Genomic DNA, 18,938 nt, shown 5'->3' with positions numbered 1-18,938 from the left:
GAGAGGCCTCTGCCGCTGACAGGTAAGAAGCAGTATGGGGGGAAAGACCTTGGCATCTCCAAGCCTGGGCCTGGGTAATTAGTACCCATACCCTTCCTCTCAGCGTCCCTGTATAACGTATTATGCTTACTGTGACAACTTGGGGTAATTAGCCTGGTAGATTGGTGTCAGTGGTGCAATTATTAGGTGCAGAATTAGAGTCCACACGTGGCATTCCAGTGAAATAAATGAAAATGGTACTTTACTTCCAGCATGGAAACCAGTAAACAGAAAAAAAATAATAAACATCCTAGCCAGCTCACTTCTTGAACCCTCTCTGTAGAAGCAGCTAGTCTGCATGAAAGCCTTTCACAGTCTCTGAGATTTGTGGTCCTTCCTGCCATGTGCAGAACTGGACACTGGCCTCTGGCATGGTATAGCTTTCTCAGCTTCTTGGCTGCCGCCTCTCACAAGGACAGTGTCAGAGGTATATTGATCTGCCTGCCTCCTTGCAGGTATCATACTGACCACCTGGTCTGCTTCACTCACACTGCAGCCCCACCTGGATTGTCTGACTGTGTCCCCCAGCAACCTCACCTGAGCTCTGGTCATATGGCAGCCATTACACATCTTCCCACAATGCTTTTGTACTCTGTGTGGGCGGATCTCTCCTGCCACACACAGAATCTGCTGCTCACCAGCACCATCTCTGGTGATACACATTACTTTGAATTGGTCTGACAGGAGTTGATGAGTACTCCTGTCTATTCAATAGCAACAAGCTGCATCCCATAAAATAATATCACTCAATAAAGGGACTTTCAAGATTCATGGACTTTGGACTTATGCTGCTTCTCGTCAACATCAAAATAATTTACAAAAGTCATTCATATTTGTTTATTGGGTGTTCTGGAATCCATCTAAGTCTGGTTCATTTGAGGTCTTTTAGGCTGATTTAATTCAAGGAATTCTCCATCCAACTAATCAAACTCTGGAAAAGATTTGTGAATTATTTTTATTTATTTTTGCTCTATTTGTTTTCCCATACACGGCACTTACAGTCATGCTTTGTGTTCTATAATAACTGAATGGATAGTCCGAAAAGTATGATCTCAACACACACACAGTACAATTATTTTATTTCTGTTCAGTAACCCCTATATACTTGATGCACATGCATGTTATGGTCTGATTATTTCCTATTGTTTTAAACTAAGTGTCAAAAGAGTGATTATTTTTTTTGACACACTTCAAGTTTAATCACAGTGTAAATGGACCAGAAAGACATTTGCTGTGTACGTGCAATATAAAACAGTTGTAGGATTGCAATATTGATTAGCATATTTGGGGTATTATTACTAATCTAGATCTAATTAGTGTCCAGTTTACTCTGTCAATAATACAAACCCATGATAAAGCATTTACTACCCAAACTGAAGTCCTGATGACATCCAAGTACCCATAGGCATAAATAGCTTTATGGGAAAGGCAGCTGTTATAGTTGAAGATCTGGTTTTTGATTCTAAAAAATTACCATGTGTATATGATTCTAAGAGTCACAAGAGCTAAGGATTGCACACTGGTTGCAATGAATCACAGGAGATGAGAATTGTAACTTTTCAAGAACTAATAAGACTAGTTGCTTAGGAATCTGAGAAAATATTAACATATTTGCATGTGGTGGGCACTCTCCAGCAGATTCTGATTTGGGTCAGGACATTCTGTGTATGATTTGTGAACAGATATGTCACTAGTTAGAGATTGGTGAAAATAGCACAATATTTATTGAACTGGGGGACATGCAGGAAAAAGCACTGTTTGGGAGCTATTTAATTTGGATAGAAAGAACAGTGTTGCAGACAAGGAACAGATTCACCAGAGCTGAGGATTGCACATGGGTAGCAATGAGTCCCGGCAGTTGACTATTGCACACAGGTAGTAAAGAGTCAGAGGAACAGATCTCCACACTGGTAGCAAAGAGTCATAGGAACTGAGGATTGCACAATAATTGAAAAAAATTCAAAAGATCCAAAGATTACTGACTGGAAGCAAACAGAGCCGAGGATAGCACACTGGTTGCAAAGAGTCACAGGTGTTGAAAATTGAACACATGTAGCAAAGAGTTATAGGAACTAAGACTTGCACACAGGAAGCAAATTTTCAAAGGAACTGAGGCTTGCAGCCTGGTTCTACAGAGGCACAGAAACTGAAGATTGCACACTGGTGGCAAAGTTTCATAGGAACTGAGACTTGCATGCTGGTTCTACAGAAGAACAGGAGCTAAAGATACCACACTGATTGCAAAAAGTCACATCATAGCCAGCTCAGGAGCAAGGTTTGCAGGTATATAGGATTGCCAGTTTAGGAATAACATTTATAGATATACAGGTTTGCAGAAACAGGAATAATACTATATTTGCCAGTCTAAATTTATTAATGTTAAAAATACAAAACATTTTTAACAGGCTGTGGTTTAGCAAAAAATAAGAAATCCCACTGAAAATGTTATTCTAAAAAGAGGGGCTTATAAGAGTTGAGATGCTGTGTCAGCTATCTTACATGTCAAAACATGTAAAAATGAATAAAGCAAATAAAAAAAATCTCTCCATTTCCTCCTGTTACAGCCTGGTTGGTAATCTAGGAGGGGCCCGGGACAAACCCGCTTCTGATTGGCTGCCCATCAATTAAGTAGGCAGGCTTACTGAACATTAACTCATTTTATATTGGGAGTTCCTTGGGAGCAATCCTTTTTGTGTGTACTGTCCTAGTACACAGAAACCCAATGGTTGGTGACATAGTTACCACATTTCGTTGTCCAACTGATTACCTTCCTAAAATCTGGATTTATAAAGTTTAAGAAGTACCCAATAAATGATTTAAGCTAGGCCTACCTGCAAATGGTAGAGATGAAAGTAATTTATTTGCCCCTCAATTAAAACCAAATATCTTCACAACGACCAGCCAACAGCTGTATAAATCAGATCCATTTAAAACCTTTGTGTAGCTGCTGGTTGTTATATGGCTGCCCCATTTAGCACTGTGTTAATGGATATGGGTTAATCTTAAACTATTTCAACCCAGCTACTTCCTGAACCAAGGTGGATAGAAAGAGTAATTGGACTGTCTCTGTTTAATATGGAAAGAGTTCTTTGTACTTTTTTGCATCTCTTTTAAAAGCCCTACACAGATCAGCCCAGGGACCGACGGATGATAGTTACTAGGGGTAACCACCATGCAGTGGGTCTTTCCAAAATCATGCTGGTTGGCCCATGATAGCTGTTTTAGTGTCAGGAAATGGAAATCGTAAGAAGTATGCCGACTCTTCAATAATTCTTACAAATATTCATAACGCTGGTCCAGTTAATGAAATTATATTGTGTATGAAACATAGGCCCTCATTCAGAGCCGTTCGCTATTTGCGGTCGTTCGTTTAAAAACAAGGGGTGGCTATTCAAATGATCCGTACGCACATTGCAGTCTGTTCACACCTCTAAGTCTGAACGAGCGAGCAAAACATACGCTCGTTTATTTGTTAAAAACGCCCCCTGGCCGCACGCATCCTACGTCATGTCCGCTATTTATTAGATTAATCGAGTACATCGACCAGCGTATGAACTGCTCGCTATTCTTGTGGTTGGTGTTTGCTACCACAAATTTGCGTGCAGTTCTGGCTATAAAATAACCCAGTGACGTGGTCAATGACGCTGCTGTTTTAAATATACACACCCATAAAACGCCCGTTTTGACCTTTAAGCACGCCTGCGTTCGGATCTCCACTCCCCATTTTCAAACACCTTCCCCTGTTACCACCCACATACGCCTCATTCTGTCACTCAAAATAGCAGGCACTCGCTATATAGCGTACAAAGGATTTTCGGCCGCACTGACTGGTTCGCGCATGCGTACTAAAAAGCGTACGCATGCGCAGATGTGCAAACATCGCTCGGAACGAGCGTACTGCCGCTAACGAGCGGCTCTGAATGAGGGCCATAGTTTTTATCTATCCAACCTTTTAGTAGTGTGGCTGAAAATGAAATTAGCAACTCACTCCCAATGAGAATACAAGCCCAGCCTGACGCTGCTATAATGCTGGGATGTATTACTATGCTATAGCATTGGGGGGATCAACATACTCTTCAACCATCTGTTTAGAAGTTAGATTTCCTTTGTGACGTAACGTGTAAAGAGAGCCCAAAGCCAATTACAACATTAGCAAAATATGCTTTGGCTGAGACAAATGAAAAAAAAAAAAGTTCAGACTGAGGGAAAGAAAGGAGAATATCAGCAGCTGGGACTGGCTCTCACACAGAACACAGCCTGACGATGCAGGGTGCGCTAATCAGATGAGGATTCTCATCAACTACACCAGTGAGTGACACAGAGAGAGCCGGCCAGCTGTTCATCTGGTTTCTGCACTCTTAGAACGCTGGTACACGTAAGTACGACCTGGTTCTGCATACATGTATGTTACTTTTCCAACAACCCGGGGCCTTGCTAAGAACACTATTCCTCTGAAGACTTAGACAAGAGCTTGCGGATGAATGATCAACATCATGCAGCATTTATACAATAATATTAACATTGTACCTATTTTGCATTTTAATATAGTTTACTATAACAATATTTCCTTGTTAGGTTTTTTTTTCATAAAAACATATTCAACAAAAAAAAAAAAAAAAATGTGCAATGCTGATCCTCCAGATTACACCCTACTGCTGCCTTGCATGCATTCCTGGAAGTGTCCACCTTGATATTATTTATACTGTAGGACCTATTAGAGTATTTGCTATTTTCCTAACTCTGTAGTAATTCTGGTACAAACTCACACTGTTTTTAAAGTAGCCTCCCAAGTATGTGAAAATTTTGGGGTAAATTTACTAAAGGTCGATTCTAATAGATGTTAATCGATTAAAAATCTATCTAAATCGATGTTCACACAATTACTAACAGATATTGGTTTTTAAGTGTTAGTAAATGTGCGATTTAGGTGCTGAAACACCTTGATGTTGATCGATTTAGATCTATTATTAATCGATTAAAATCGACCTTTAGTAAATGTACCCCTTTGACTCCTAAGTGTCTTTCTACAGTGCCTAATGTCTTCCTCTGAATGCTGGTGGCAGATGCCAATGTGAGACTTGTCACATTAGGTTTTTGCATTCTAATAAAGTGCTTTCAAAAATGTTGTAGTACAAACCAGTCTTCAGCTGTAAAGTCAAGAAGAAATACTGGATAACTTTGCTAACTGCACACTGATTTATCATTTCTGTATTCAGTTAATGGCAAACTCTTAAACTAAAGAATGTACAGACTGAAAAATAGAGTTATACTACAGTACATCATGTTCAGAGTTCATGTCATGTTGAGGTTGCATTGATCTATGTTGAACATGTGTGTACTGTGTTACAGCAACAAATTATCCCTAGACACTGAAAATGTAGCTCAGCCCTATTCTGCTCATTGCTACTTAAATCATCAATATTTTCTTGTCCAACTGAAGGGCATACTATCAGGAGACACCGGATGGGTATATTTAATAGTACAACGTGTTACAGGTAAACCATTAACCTCTGTAGGTTATGTACACTGACACTTATAATTGTTATATCTTTTATTGTATATTTATAGTGTAAGCCTTTAGCCTGCCATTAAGAGGTGCACGACAGGGCCGTAACTAGGGCTGCACGAGCGGTCGCATAGAACGCAGGGCTCTGTGGGTGGCACTGCCGTCGCCTCAAGGTCCTTGCTTCTGGCTAGAAGGGTGCCACAGCAGGATCACTCCAGACAGGCACCCTACAGTCTGTGCAGCTGATCGGAACGTTCTCAGGACACTCCAGTCAGCGCTACACTTGCAGGTGCTGCTGGCCCTGCCCCCAACCCGCACAACGTAATGACGTCACATGCCCAACGTCATGATGTCATCCGCTAAGAGGGTGGGCCATCTATGTTACGGCTCTGATGAACACTACTCCTACGCGTATACGATTTCTTACGGATTTGCATTTGCGAAAATATGCAAATGCCAGTTTAAGCATTGCCCTTGTGCACTGACGTGTGACAGATCGGGCAAACCGTGCTGCACCCACTTTGCATATCAGAGCAATGCTCAAGTCCGTTGGTGGGTCTGACCACTCCGCCATTAACGCAACATCGGCGGGATCATCAGATTCTTAAGCACCCCTGGCAAGCACAGAGGACCTTATTCAGAGTCGGTCGCAAGCGCCGATGCGCTCGTAACCGACTCGATGATTAGTCCTGCGTACGCGCAGCGGCCGCATTGCGCGTGCGCAAGCCCCGGAGCGATAGAGAAACTCTGGGCCTGATTCTGACCTGCTCGCGAGCGCTGAGCGCGTTTGGTAGGAGGGCCGGGCAGATGGTTTCCAAAACGGAGGCGTTCCTTTACAAACGCCTACCGTTTTGTGGGCTGCCGCACTGACATCATCAGTGATGTCAGTGGGGAGCTTCTTGCTCCATCAGAGTAGAAAGCTCCCTGGGGCTTACGAGTGCCCAGACCCAACCTTAGGGTCTGGTCGTAAGCCCCGATGGTCGCGATGGTAATCACCATCGCGACCATCAACCTGGTCGGTCGTTAAGCTCTGGTGGTAACCCACAGCTTAACTAACGACCAGGAGGCCGCACTTCAAAAATGAAGCGGCCGCCCTCATTTCGAGAGAGCAATCGCTTCTTGCGACCGCCTCTGAATGAAGGTCAGAATCTCTTAACTTTCTTAAAATATACTTTGGTTGCTGTGCTATGAAAGAGAATGCAGCCGTATGCCGAATCATGCCCATGACACTCCCATAATAATACGCCCATGAGTTTCCCTCTTTTTGCGTCCATTTCAGGTCTCCGCTCTGAAATGGCCATGAATCGCAGATGCCGTCTCTAATCATGATGTTGTACGCAACTGCGTATGCTATCACACACCTAGTTTCGTGCATGTGAGCAGGGTATGCAGTCGGGAAGCCGGCATCCCGATCGAAGTGATGCCGAGTGCGGACAGCCGTGAGGGGGGAAGGGTTAGGTTTAGGTCTCCCGGGGGGGACTTAGGGTTAGGCACCCTCCCAGGAGGTTAGGGTTAGGTTAGGGGGAGGGAGGGTTAGGCACCCCCGGGGAGGACTTAGAGTTAGGCACCCCCCTGGGGGACTTAGGTTTAGGCGGCGGGGAAGGGGGGGTTAGAGTTAGGCACTGGGGGGGAGGTTAGGGTTAGGTACCCCTAAGGGGGGGTTAGGGTTAAGGGGTAGAAGTAGGTTAGTGAATACTTACCTAGGGACGATCAGGAATTTCATCCTTGTCGGGCTGCCGCTGTCGGGATTTGAACCGCCGGCCAGGGGTCCGGCAGTAAATCATACCGATTCCGTGAGCAGTAATGGTTTCCTAGGCTTTGCGCGTATGTGCAGTAACATAACATCGCTCATCTGCACTGCGCCCACCTCTGTATCAGGCCTTAAGTCATCAGTGAATGTTCGTTTTATTCCCCAACTATACAACACACAAATCAAGAATAATGAATGATGCAAGTCGTGTAGTAAAATATTTGGCAGATGTAAGCTGAAGATTGTTTGAGGGAAAAAATTTTCAAGAAATCAGGATTTATCTAAAAATAGATGTGGGAATTTGCACTGTTCGTGCACAGAACAGTGGGGGCATACATACATATTCACTCATGCAGTGCTCGTGCACAGAACAGTGGGGGCATACATATTCACTCATGCAGTGCTCGTGCACAGAACAGTGGGGGCATACATACATATTCACTCATGCAGTACTCGTGCACAGAACAGTGGGGGCATCAGTGGCGTATCTATAATGGGTGCAGTGTGTGCAGGGCACACGAGCCCCCGAGTCCAGGGGGGCCCCGCACCGCACACACTGCACACTGTCTGAGGTCCCGCGTCGGGTGTCACTGTTGCTCAGAACACCGGAAAAATGGCCGCCGCAGCCATTTCCCGGCTTACTGCGCATGCGCAGTAGACTCCGGGCACACTCTAGTGCCCGGAGTCTACCAATGCTCCGGTGACTGGCCAGCCACGTCTGTCGGCTGACAGCCACCAAGGAGAGAGGAGGGGGCTCCGCACGAGGAGTGCACACGGGCCCCCTCCTCTCTTAAAACGCCCCTGGGGGGCATACATACATATTCACTCATGCAGTGCTGCGCGATTCTGCCACTAACGCCTTTCTGTGTATACATTTTTCGGCAAGGGACAGGACAGGGATTTGATCACTTGTGAAACTGAACACACGCAGACCAGGAAAAAGAGGCGTATATGCCTGGGAAAGCCGTATTAGGAGGCGGTGGTTAGTAGGCAGGCGCAAATAGCTGATGATATCAATGGGCAGTTTAATTGATGCCTAATAGTGAATGCGATTGTTGCACATAAAATAAGTTGGGTTCCAAATATTGGTACAAATGTGACGTAGGTGCTGCCGACAAATACTAATCTCGGGCTCGGCATATGTGAAGCAGTACACCGTTTTTGCATGCAGCCTTTTAAATTATAAGTTATGCTAATTGTGTGGCCAAATCTGCATCATCCTCACTATATATATATAACGCCTCCATTTGTGAAGCCTACAAAACGGGGCGAGCTGTCGATCAACATCGACAGCCGCCCCTTTTGTAGTAAGCCACAGAGCGAGTGCTTTTTGCGCTCGCTCCGGGGCTCGCGCACATGCAGTACGCACTGGGCCACCATTGACCTGCTTGCGAGCGGGTCTGAATCAGGCCCACTGTTCTCACCTATGGGAGCTATAGCAGCTGCAAACCCTGCACCCATGGGAGTATCACTATTGGATTTGTTTGCTTGTTCTTTTAGAATCTCTAAGAAGTTATCATATTTTGTACAGTGGCTCATTACTATGATAAGATGTTTATGGAAGACACCAGACATTGACTGATAGAAAATATTTTTAATATGAGTTATGACTTGCGGGGGCAGGTGTCCAGCTGCAGAATTAATATTAAAAATATTACTGGCTGCAAATGATTCCCCCCCCCAAAAAAAAAAAATTAATTGCTTTAAAAAGAGCCAAAAAGCCCAGATATCTGCACGTCCTTCTGTGCATAAATCCAGGATAACTTTGGTAATGTCATGGGCAATTAGCAAGGATGTGACAAGGGGGAGCGAGCAGTAGAGCTTTACCAGTGACGCAGATCGTTTGGCTGCTGAATAACAATATCAGGAGATATTCAGACAAATAGAGGCCAGCCCTATTATCCCCTTGGCATACAGATGATACAATGCTACCTAATTGTTCCATTTTATGTCAGTTTATTCCTTTTAGTTTCATACTGTTTTTGCAATGGATCTTGTATGCTATTTTTTATTAATTGTTTATAAAATTACTGTATTTCTTTATTCACTGGCTATATTACATCTAAAATGTTATACGTTTGTCCTGGTTGCACTGACGAATCCATAAGCCTGCTAGAGTGAAGTACTGTTTGGCTTTGTTAACCCTTTAATTGCTAGTGTGTGTCAGGTTATGACTTAGGACCTCAATCATAAGCGCTCGCAAAAAACAAGCGCTCGTACTGAATGAGAGTGGTCGCTTTTTTTTTTTTTAAACCGACCTCCTGGCCGCTCGCTAAGCTATGGGTGGCCACCCACAGCTTTTGCGAGCGGCCAGGTGATGGTTGCGATTATCACGGCCATCGGGCTTGCGACGAGACCCTTGTGGTAGGGTCTCGTCTGCTGCAAGCCCCAGTGAGCTTCCGGCTCTAATAGAGCAGGAAGCTCACTACTGACATCACGAGTGATGTCAGTAGGGCCGCCCCCACAAACGGCAGACGTTCCTTCAGTTTGTCCAGCCACCCCCCCTCCCCGCCTACAAAAAGGGACGAGCTGTCGATCAACATCGATAACCGCCCCGTTTGTAGCAAGCCCCGGAGCGATTTCTCTCTCGCTACGGGGCTTGCGCACACGCGCGGCACGTATGGCGCATGCACAGTACCCCACCATCAACCCGCTTGCGAGCGCATAGTGCTTGCGAGCGGGTCTGAATGAGGGCCTTAACACTTGCCGTGGCAGGACCTCCACCCTCACTGCGCTTGCATCATGCTGCTGGTCCGGGGGTCATATGCGCCAGGTGTCTGGTCACTGACAGCCGCAGCGGGCCCTAGCTGTGTTCCTTCCCTTCCTCTGGAGGTTGGTGTTGGTTGCTGCCACGCCATTGTAATGAAGCTTGTAAACACTCCAACATCGGAGCAACATCGGTCGCACCGTTTACATTTGCAGTAGCCTAGGGTCTGCTCTAGCTCTGCTCTGGCTACTCTCCTGTAATCCAACTACACATGGCCTCTGAGGCTGTGGATTAGCGAGTGGGAATGCAGCAGCTCTCCCAGACACTCCCGGACACTCCCATAACACGCCCACACCCGGGACCTCCCATAACATGCCCATGATGTGGTAACTTTAGGTCACCTCCCAGTCTCCACCCTGATACGCCCAGGGATCACAAACCCCTTATCAAGCGTTAGCGATGCTGTATGCAATTTTGAATGCCATCGGACACTAGGGTTCGCGCGTGCGCAGTAAGGGGTTCCTGGACTTTTCGTGCATGCGCAGTAGCAGAACATGGCTCAACTACCTAAACATTAGCACTGCATCCATCTCTAAATCAGGCCCCATGTCTGCTTTCCCACACTTTCACCTCTAGGGGGAAGCTAGAGCGATGCAACACATGGGCTACAGGCAGCGAAGACCCTCCCACCTTGCATCAGTTTTTGTGAACACCGAGGGGTCCACACCTCGACTCCGCCAGCGCTAACTGTAGTCTGACAGCATCCAGTATCCCAGAAGGTCATTAGTGTGGGATGCGTTAATTCGTTTGACAATCAAAATGCAGAGTGTGCGCTATTGTGTAGTAAAGCCTCAGTATTGTGTAGTACAAAACCTCATCCAATAGGTTTTGGCATATTTACATGTGTATGGAGTGAGAGAACTGTATTATGGGTGCGATTCAGCTAGATATTTAACCTGTGGTATATGTGAGTGCTAGATTAAGGGCTACAAGTGTTTGTGATCTTTCACTGTAACTCCCAAATCACAGAGGTGATAAGTCCATTGTCTGACATGATGACCAGAAGTTTATGCAGGTTGGATATAGGCTAATTTGCAGTAACGCATCCACAGATTTATTTGTTGAGAGATTGAGCTCAGAACTGTGGCCAAAATATGTTTTCCACATTTTCTAGAGAAAAATATCTGTGTAATGTTTCTGCCCTTTTAATATTAAAAGATAGGTGTCCTCAAATTACCCCTTTGGCAACTGTAACACTTGAGGTTATTTCACAGATGTGGCATCTGTGCAAACTGAGTAATAAACTTGTATACTCCTCAGGCTGTCTATAGAGATAGAGGTCTGCCGCTACACTATTTGCTATAATATGGACTGAGGTCAAATATTTAATGGAGCCCAACGTAGATATCAAACTGAGGGCCTGATGCAGAGCCGGAGACACTGACCAGAGCGCTCGCTCTGAATCAGGGCCCTCCTATCTAAACTTGGAGCGGCCTCCTGGCCGCTCGCATAGCTGTGAGTGACCACCCACAGCATATGCGAGCGGCCAAAAAGATGGTCGCGATGGTCAAGACCATCGCGACCATCGGGCTAGCGACGAGACCCTGCGGTAGGGTCTCGGTGACCGCAAGCCCTGGAGTGATTTTGGCTCTATCAGGGCCAAAATCACTCCCACTGACATCACTAGTGATGTCAGTGTGGCTGGGCCCAGACGGTAGGCGTTCCCATGGGAACGCCTCCATCTGACAGCCACGCCCCCGGCACGCCCACCAAACTCACCATCACTAACCGGGTCTCGCGCATGCGCATGACGGAGCAGCCTCCGTCGTGCGCATGCGCACTAGGGCACCATCGACCCGCTTGCGAGTGCTCAGCGCTCGCGAGCGGGTCTGAATCAGGCCCTGAGCTCCCAGGGCCGTTGCTACCATTACCCCTTTAGGCAGCTGCCTAAGGTCACTGGCCACTGGAGGGCGCTGCTGATTCCCCCCAAATAAAAATTTTAAGTTCCGGCTGGGACTCTTTATAACCAGGGCCAAGCCTCCGGAACTCCCCCAGCACTGCACTGTCACCTGTCAGTGCAGTAGAATCAGGGGTTGGAGGCTTGTGTGTGTGTGTGTGTGTTGAGTGCTGACAGTGTTTACGTGTGTGTGGAGGGGGATATATTGGTGCTGACAGGGTTAGTATGGTTTTATTGAGTTCTGGCAGGGTGAGTGTGTGTATGGGGGTTAATGAGTGCTGGCAGGGTGAGTGCATCTTTGGGGGTGTTTAATGAGTGCTGGCAGGGTGAGTGTGCATTTGTGGGAAGTTAATGCGTGCTGGCAGGGTGAGCGTATGTGTGAGTGTGTGTTAATGAGTCCTGGCAGGGTAAGTGTGTGTGGGTAGGTTAATGAGTACTGCCAATTTGTGTGTGTGTGGGAGGTTAATGAGTGCTGGCAGGGTGAGTTGTGTGTGTTAATGAGTCCTGGCAGGGTGAGTGTGTGTGTGTGTTAATGAGTCCTGGCAGGGTGTGTGTGTGTGTGTGTGTGTTAATGAGTCCTGGCAGGGTGAGAGTGTGTGTGTGTTAATGAGTTCTGGCAGGGTTAGTGTGTGTGTGTGTTAATGAGTCCTGGCAGGGTGAGTGTGTGTGTGTGTTAATGAGTCCTGGCAGGGTGAGTGTGTGTGTGTGTTAATGAGTCCTGGCAGGGTTAGTGTGTGTGCGTGTTAATGAGTCCTGGCAGGGTGAGTGTGTGTGTTAATGAGTCCTGGCAGGGTTAGTGTGCGTGTGTGTTAATGAGTCCTGGCAGGGTGAGTGTGTGTGTGTGTGTTAATGAGTCCTGGCAGGGTTAGTGTGTGTGTGTGTGTTAATGAGTCCTGGCAGGGTGAGTGTGTGTGTGTGTGTTAATGAGTCCTGGCAGGGTGAGTGTGTGTGTTTGTTAATGAGTCCTGGCAGGGTGAGTGTGTGTGTGTTAATGAGTTCTGGCAGGGTTAGTGTGTGTGTGTGTTAATGAGTCCTGGCAGGGTGAGTGTGTGTGTGTTAATGAGTCCTGGCAGGGTGAGTGTGTGTGTGTGTTAATGAGTCCTGGTAGGGTTAGTGTCTGTGCGTGTTAATGAGTCCTGGCAGGGTGAGTGTGTGTGTGTGTGTTAATGAGTCCTGGCAGGGTTAGTGTGTGTGTGTTAATGAGTCCTGGCAGGGTGAGTGTGTGTGTGTGTGTGTTAATGAGTCCTGGCAGGGTTAGTGTGTGTGTGTGTGTGTTAATGAGTCCTGGCAGGGTGAGTGTGTGTGTGTGTTAATGAGTCCTGGCAGGGTGAGTGTGTGTGTGTGTTAATGAGTCCTGGCAGGGTGAGTGGGTGAAATGCTGCATAGAACACCCAGAAACCTTGCACTGGCCCTATGGGTCCCCTGATGTATTTTTACTTGACAGAAGATGTAATATAGTGCTAGATTTGTTGGAAAAATATAGATATTTGGGTCTGTGAAGTGTGTGTCCCTGGACAAATGCCCTATCTGTCCTTCATTAACACTGGACCTGAATAAACTAAGGAAGGTACTGTGTCTGTCTCAGTGTTATTTCATATGGACAACTTTAATTACAATGCTGCCAAAGATACTTTACATTTAAAGTATATGATTCACAATTATCTATTAATTATATGGCACCACAAGGTTTATGCAGCACTATACATAGGGGTGGTACATATAGTAACATTACAAAAGGACAGGTACAGACAGATTTATCAATGTACATCTATATAATAATCCTCTAAGGTCCGTCCCTTCTCCTCCATGCATATGCAGTAGGAGCCGGGGTGCGTGCCACCCCTCCAACAACTCTCACTGATAGAGCGATGGGGCTGACCTTAGCCAGATAGAAGGAGAACCTAGTGGGTACCGGTAAATAGTAGTATACAGCTGCAGGAGGGAGAAGGCGAGATGAAGCAGTGAGTGGAGCATGACAGAGCAACAGGAGTTGGGCGTGACTAGGCTGAGCCCAAGGCAGAGAGGAGGCTAGGCAGGTCAGAGCGGAGCAGCGGGCAGAGAGGCGCAGTGTGGGACATCTCTAGTGACAGCTGACACCATCTTCAGAGCTCGCTCCTACATATGGTCTGAGTTGAGAAAATGGATCCCTGATGGTTGGTATCCACCATGGCAACTCGCGACAAGTTGGATACCAAAGTAATGGGGGGCCGATGGGGCATTATGATGAATATGCCCGTTAGTCACCAAGACAATCCCAGACTAGAACACAGTACAATAGTGGTTCTTAAACATAAAGATTCATGAAAAGATCTACCATTTAAGGTAGCATTTTTCAACCACTGTGTCGTGGCATACTAGTGTGCCGTGAGGTCAGCGCCGTTAGAGCTTTTATTCTGTGGGGGAAAATGTGTGTGTTTGTTTTCTTGCTGTAAGGACCATTTTGTTTTATATTTTATTCTGTGGCTCCATAGTGTTTTATTATTTTTCTGTGGGGCCATTGTGTTTTATTATTTTTCTGTGGGGACAATGTGTTTGTTTTTGTTCTGTGGTGGCCATTGTGTTTTATTTTTCTTTGTGGGGGGGCAATGTGTGTGTTTGTTTTTCTGTGGGGGACTATGGCCCTCATTCAGAGCCGTTCGCTATTTGCGGTCGTTCGTTTAAAAACAAGGGGTGGCTATTCAAATGATCCGTACGCACATTGCAGTCTGTTCACACCTCTAAGTCTGAACGAACGAGCAAAACATACGCTCGTTTACTTGTTAAAAACGCCCCCTGGCCGCTCGCACCATACGTCATGTCCGCTATTTATTAGATTAATCGAGTACATCGACCAGCGTATGAACTGCTCGCTATTCTTGTGGTTGGTGTTTGCTACCACAAATTTGCGAGCAGTTCTGGCTCTAAAATAACCCAGTGACGTGGTCAATGACGCTGCTGTTTTAAATATACACACCCATAAAACGCCCGTTTTGACCTTTAAGCACGCCTGCGTTCGGATCTCCACTCCCCATTTTCAAGCACCTTCCCCTGTTACCACCCACATACGCCTCATTCTGTCACTCAAAATAGCAGGCACTCGCTATATAGCGTACAAACGATTTTCGGCCGCACTGACTGGTTCGCGCATGCGTACTAAAAAGCGTACGCATGCGCAGATGTGCAAACATCGCTCGGAACGAGCGTACTGCCGCTAACGAGCGGCTCTGAATGAGGGCCTATGTCTGTTCTTTTTCCTGTGGGGGGGCAATTTGTGAGTGTTTTTTTCCCATGGGAAATCCTGTTCGGTGTGCCGCGAGATGAAAAAGGTTGAAAATAACTAGTCTAAGGGGTCTATGTACTAAGGACCTGATTCAGACCCGGTCGCAAGCGCTGTGCGCTCGCAACCGGGTCGATGGTGGGCCAGTGCGCATGCGTACGACGGAGCCGGCTCCGTCGTGCGCATGCGCGAGACCCGGACAGCGAAGGGCACTCCGCCGCTCCGGGTCTCGCAACAAAGGGGGCGAGCTGACGATGTTGAGTGGCAGCTCGCCCCCTTTGGTGGGCGGGCTGGGGGAGTGGCTGCCCAAACAGAGGCGTTCCAATGTGAACGCCTCCGTTTGGGGGTGGCCCTACTGACATCATGAGTGATGTCAGTGGGAGAGATTTGGGCTCTGTTAGAGCCGAAATCTCTCTGGGGCTTGTGGCAACGAGACCCTACCACAAGGGTCTCGTCGCCAGCCCGATGGTCGCGATGGTCTTGAGAGCTCACTCTGAATCTGGGCGTTATTTTTTTTTGTGCGGCCTCCTGGCCGCTCGCATAGATGTGGGTGACCACCCACACCTATAGCGAGCGGCCAGGATGATGGTCGCGATGGTCAAGACCATCGCGACTAACGGGCTTGCGACGAGACCCTTGTGGTAGGGTCTCGTTCATCGCAAGCCCCAGAGAGCTTTCGGCTGTATCAGAGCTGGTGCGAGATCCGGAGCGACGGATTGCCCGTCGCTAGCCGGGTCTCGCGCATGCGCATAACGGAGCCGGCTCCGTCGTGCGCGTGCGCTGTGGTCCAACATTGACCCGGCTGCGAGCACTCAGTGCTTGCGACCGAGTCTGAATCAGGCCCTAAGTCTGGAGAGAGATAAAGTGGACGGAGATGAAGTACCAAGCAAGCAGCTCCTGTTATTTTTCAAACACAGCCTGTAAAGTGACAGGAGCTGATTGGTTAGTACTTCTAACCTTCTAAAGATCTCCATCCACTTTATCTGTCTCCAAGGCTTAGGGCCCGATTCAGCTGATGCGATTGCATCATCGAAGTACATCAGAGCCCTCGCACATTTACAGCAGGTCAGACCTCACTTATAAATTGCTAACTTTCCTGTATGCAGTGAGCACTGAGTATGCCATCGTAGTGGCTAATTTATGCACGCCCCTGTAATGACGTTCAAACCCACTGGCACGCCTGCGTTTCTCCGACCACCCCTCCGCCACCACCCTCAAACGGCATTTCCTGTCAATCACTCTGCAATGGGTCGGCGTAGTCACTGTGATTGCAGTCCTGATCGCAGTGGGGCATTCGTGCACTGCGATGCATATGCATGTGCGGTATGCAACAATCGGCTGTCTGCGTATGTGATCTCATCAGCGATCCTTGCTGAATCAGGTCCTTATTACATAGGGCCTGATTCAGCAAGAATCGCAATTGCACGCAGGCAGCTTTGCAATTGCGATCCTTGCAATAATGCAAATGCAGCAGGAGGTGTATGACACCTCCTGCTGCATCTGCAATCCCAGCACTGCGACAAAGGTCGCAGGCTGGGATCACCATTGTGACCATCGGTAGTCCATGGTCGCGATAGTGGATGGCGCCTGGTGGCAGGCCAGCTGAGTAAGCCTCAGCTTACTAAGGCTGGCCGGCTTGCAAGCCCAGCAGACTGCGTAAGTCCACGCAGTCCCTGGGCTGGCCACTCTCGGAAAACAGGGGGAGACACGCCCCGTTTTCAGAACGCCCCCGCGCCGCCTCTTAAATGCCTCTGCCTGTCAATCAGGCAGAGGCATTCAAGGGCTTGTGTGCGTCTTAGCAGGACCCATTCTGCACACTTGCAGAATGGGTCCTGCGCACGACGCAAAAACGTGTCCCGGCGAAACTCAAACAGGCAAAAAGTGCTGTCAAAAATGTGGAAATCAGCCTGACACCCCCCAAAAGATGCAGTAACATTGGGGATCAATATAGATGTCCCTGAATAGCCCTACTAAAGCTATTTGGGGTACTAAAGTCCTGTCAATTGCCTCTAATTAGCGTTTTTTGCACAAGTGGTGAAGAATAGCATTAAGCAGTTTTTTGTTAAAGAAAATAAGTAGTCCTGTTAAATTTGGGGTGCATGAAAATGGGTGCAAGCATGGTTTAAAATCGCAAAAGTGAAGTTTTAAAAAACACACCTTCGGCAAGCACCTCCAATCAAAAAAACACCTCCCCCATACTTGCAGACCCCCACAAAAGTCTATTTCGCTAGTTTACAAGTACCCCTACTTTGCACTTTTTCACCCCCATTTTCAAATTTATTTTTTGGGGGGGTTTCTCTTTTTTTTTTTTGCACAGTAATGCTTTGGGCGAAGGGTGCTGAGTGGTTTCCCGACCTTTGCACACCAAAATCGCAATTCTGCACTTTTTTTCACCACCTATTCATAGGCGAATCTTTTTTGCCTATTACATTGCATTGCATTTTCGCATACCCGAAAACTATTTGGAATTGAATACGGCGAAAACTTTCCGCCTGGCGAAATGTCGTCATCCGCGATACTTTTTCGTGGAAAACGGTTTTTCACGTCTAATTCAATACGGCCAGAAATCTGTTCAAACTGATCATCCAGAAAGTGATTGTATCACTAAAGCTAAAGTCAAACATTTTATGCATTTAAATAAAAAATATATTTTCATTAAACAAGTTGTAAACATTCAATAATTAAATCATATACATGTGACATATTAACCAATATCTTTTCAATTTAAATGCATTGTTCAAGATATTTTTTGTACCACTCATGTAGCAATATTTGTATGACCTTGTTGATTATAATCGCATCACAAGAAAAAAATATTCTTAATTTGACATTACCCCTTTCATATACCGCATTCACACTGAAATACCGGCTTTTACCCGGCTTTTGAGTGCCAGGTGGGTGTGCCGGTTCTAGGCTTATATCCCTTTCAAACAGAAAATCAAATTACCGAGTAAAGCACTTTTACACGTAAATTTGCTGATCAACACTGGGTTTTTTTCTGTGTGAAAGGGTCAACCCGGGTCGAAATTGCCGGTTCTGCAAATTGCTGGGTAAAACTGTTTTACCCGGTAATTTTGTTTTCTGTGTGAAAGAAGTATCATTGTAGCATGATAAAGTAAGAATTTGTTAGCAAGACACAGATTCAATAAGAATCAGCTTAATAAAAACACAATAGCCTAAGTTGCAGGGGCTTTTCTAGAGAGGAGGGGGCCCGTGTGCAGTCTCCGACACGGGCCCCCTCCTCTCCGTCCAGCTGCACACTGAGCTGTGCGCGGCCAGCGCTGCACTTATAGACTCTGGGCACTAGAGTGTGCCCAGAGTCTATAGCGCATGCACAGGTCACCAGGAAAATGGCCACGGCGGGCATTCTCCCTGTACTGCGAATGCGCAACCGAGGGGAGAATGGCCGTGGCACCATATTCCAGCCGTTTTTACAGACGCAGACAATGGAGCCGTCGTGGGACTCTCGGGAGGTAAGTTTTATGGGTGCAGGTTGTGCGTTGCGGGTCCCCCCTAGACCCAGGGGCCCATGTGCCCCGCACACCCTGCACCCATTATAAATACGCCCCTGCTAACCTGGTCTACACAGAGGCCTTACTAATGTCATTTCTTTTGTTCACAGTTGCCTTGTACTCCAAGATGGTGCTGGTCTGACTAAAGGAACTGGCTTTTGTAGTTTTATGATGTGTGAAAAACATGTATGGTCATAAATGAAGACACAAT

The 18,938-nt window shown here is 46.8% G+C and overlaps 1 protein-coding gene across 2 annotated transcripts in view; it reads left to right on the top strand.

The window, feature by feature from the left end:
- C1QTNF2 (C1q and TNF related 2) overlaps positions 1-18,938 on the top strand; it is a 45,935-nt gene that overhangs the window by 12,315 nt on the left and 14,682 nt on the right. Inside the window, exon 1 of one of the 2 annotated variants that reach the window (XM_088475030.1) lies at positions 4,259-4,414. The exons of the other annotated variant lie outside the window; for it this stretch is intronic. The gene's annotated coding sequence lies outside the window, so the exon portion shown is untranslated. Of the gene's footprint in view, positions 1-4,258; positions 4,415-18,938 lie in introns of those variants that run through there. 2 annotated transcript variants of the gene reach the window in all.

The sequence above is a fragment of the Taudactylus pleione genome, unplaced genomic scaffold (assembly GCF_031769625.1).
Source record: "Taudactylus pleione unplaced genomic scaffold, aTauple2 ptg000161l, whole genome shotgun sequence".
Classification (NCBI taxonomy): Eukaryota; Metazoa; Chordata; class Amphibia; order Anura; family Myobatrachidae; genus Taudactylus; species Taudactylus pleione.
This window is presented reverse-complemented; position numbering and strand designations above follow the sequence as displayed.